This window comes from Schistocerca piceifrons, unplaced genomic scaffold (genome assembly GCF_021461385.2).
Source record: "Schistocerca piceifrons isolate TAMUIC-IGC-003096 unplaced genomic scaffold, iqSchPice1.1 HiC_scaffold_943, whole genome shotgun sequence".
NCBI classification, from domain to species: domain Eukaryota; kingdom Metazoa; phylum Arthropoda; class Insecta; order Orthoptera; family Acrididae; genus Schistocerca; species Schistocerca piceifrons.
The window spans coordinates 2,680,001-2,682,500 of record NW_025729216.1 but is presented as its reverse complement, the minus strand read 5'-3'; the positions used below and the strand labels follow the sequence as shown (position 1 = coordinate 2,682,500).

Genomic DNA, 2,500 nt, shown 5'->3' with positions numbered 1-2,500 from the left:
ATGAGCCATTCGCGGTTTCACCTTAATGCGGCTTGTACTGAGACATGCATGGCTTAATCTTTGAGACAAGCATATGACTACTGGCAGGATCAACCAGGGAGCTGCGTCAACTAGAGCTGAGCAGCCGGCCGCCCGGGAGTGTGTCCCGGGGGCCCGCGCGAACACGCAAGCGTCCGCTCAATCATTCTGCAAACAGGAGGAGGCTGAGCTCCCCTGCACAATACACCTCGAAACCCTCTCAGGTCCCGGCGGCGCGCAGCGCCGTCCCAAGTACTTGGTCGGGTTCGAGAGAGGCGCAATCGCCCGGAGTTAGGCGAGTAGACGCTTTCGGTGCGACCACCCGTGCTCCCAACTGAGCTTGCCGCTGCCGACAGAGGCCCGGGAGCGTGCTGTCGTGGCATTGCCGGCGGGAGACAACACGCGCCACCTACGGTGACCGGCAGCTCCAACGCCAGCGCCACAGAAGGACAAAAGCCCCACTTGGGTGCCGAAGCGAACTCTCCCAGCACAGCGCACGCGCCAACACATCCGCACAGCTGCGATACAAACCACCAGCGAGAACCGCTGGGGCGACCGAGCAGCAGACGGCGTCGCGGCGCCGAGCGCCGGGCGGCGGCGCATCCTCAACGCACACAGTCCTCAATCGGACCAGCACACTGAAGATGTCCACCGCGCTTCGCACCGGGCCCGCGAGGACCTACTTTGGCCGCACGGCGCCGCGCGCAGGGTGCGCCGGCGCGCAGCTGCGACGCCTGCCGCGTCCGTCGGCCGGCGCGCCTGCCACTGGCCGCCCCCACCAGCCGGCTGTAGCGCGTGCGCCCACGCACCGCGCGGCCAGCACGCCGGGAGGCGCCCCCTCACCGGCCGGGGACGGTCCCACCCAGCCACCGCCGCGTATCGCTTCACACCCAGATGCCGTTCAGTTTCGTCGGCATGGTGGGTATCGCTGGAACAACCGGTTAGTACCTCAACCTACCGTCGCCATCACCGATTCACCCCTAGCGAGAACAACCGCACCACAACGGGTTACCATTTGTTCATTTGCGTAACTTCACCAGAAAACGTATGCGTCCATCGCCATTTGCAACTTCCACGATTATTGCATGCCTGTGTCAGGTGTCACACCACACTACGTCTGCCCACATACACGCAACAAAATGTGCACGCCTAGACAATACGTGGAAGGTGGCCCCCGTACGTATGCGATGTCCATTGCTCGAACGACTGTCAACCGGCCTCTGTAGCATGTCGCAGATATGGAACGCGGTGCACCATGCTATCACGGTGTGTGAGGAGAGACGACTAGGTCCGAATACATCAACAGACAGCTCATGCTGATCGCCATCCACGGCGTCCGTTCCTCCCACACGTCTCTATGGCGTACCACACTGCAATCCAGCTGTCATAGGGAGACGACACGTAGCTGCGTGCACAATATTTGCACTGTATGGTCCGCCGTTTTTGGGCGCAGTCGTTGTACGGTCACACATGTGCCACGATGTATCATTCAGTACATAAGGACGAATGTGCAGTACAGATTGTGGTTTACGCGTACGACATCAGCGGACAGTTGACACAGGCCGCACCACAACGTAGCCTGAGTACGTCGCATGCGAAGGGCATTGAACATGCAAACTTCTCACCAACCAGCTTGCGAAGGCAGGGGGCAAGGTGGGGACGTGGGGAGGTGTGGGGGGGGGGGGCGCGGCATGTACGTCCTGCTGCCATCCACATTACAGTGTACAGCAGGAGCATGTGGAAAGTCAGCAAGACTTGCAAGGTGTTTAACATGAAGCGATACACAGGGGAGCGGGCAGTGCGAGTAGCGAACTATATTGCGAGGGTTGCGGGTGGGCAACACTACACTAATTGAACGAGTCGTATAACAATTACAGAGCAGGTTTAGGCGACAACGTGGGTTACGTTAGCGGACAACGTGGGTTACGTTAGCGGACAACGTGGGTTACGTTAGCGGACAACGTGGGTTACGTTAGCGGACAACGTGGGTTACGTTAGCGGACAACGTGGGTTACGTTAGCGGACAACGTGGGTTACGTTAGCGGACAACGTGGGTTACGTTAGCGGACAACGTGGGTTACGTTAAGGCACAACGTGGGTTAGGTTAAGGCACAACGTGGGTTAGGTTAAGGCACAACGTGGGTTAGGTTAAGGCACAACATGGGTTAGGTTAAGGCACAACATGGGTTAGGTTAAGGCACAACATGGGTTAGGTTAAGGCACAACATGGGTTAGGTTAAGGCACAACATGGGTTAGGTTAAGGCACAACATGGGTTAGGTTAAGGCACAACATGGGTTAGGTTAAGGCACAACATGGGTTAGGTTAAGGCACAACATGGGTTAGGTTAAGGCACAACATGGGTTAGGTTAAGGCACAACATGGGTTAGGTTAAGGTACAACATGGGTTAGGTTAAGGTACAACATGGGTTAGGTTAAGGTACAACATGGGTTAGGTTAAGGTACAACATAGGTTAGGTTAA

At 57.4% G+C, this 2,500-nt stretch overlaps 1 non-coding gene across 1 annotated transcript in view; it reads right to left on the bottom strand.

Moving 5' to 3' along the window:
• Positions 1-100, bottom strand: part of LOC124772893 — a 1,909-nt gene extending 1,809 nt beyond the window's left edge. The window contains exon 1 of the ribosomal RNA XR_007014348.1: positions 1-100. This exon is cut by the window's left edge and continues 1,809 nt beyond it. This is a non-coding gene — a ribosomal RNA (small subunit ribosomal RNA).
• Positions 101-2,500: the final 2,400 nt, after the last annotated feature.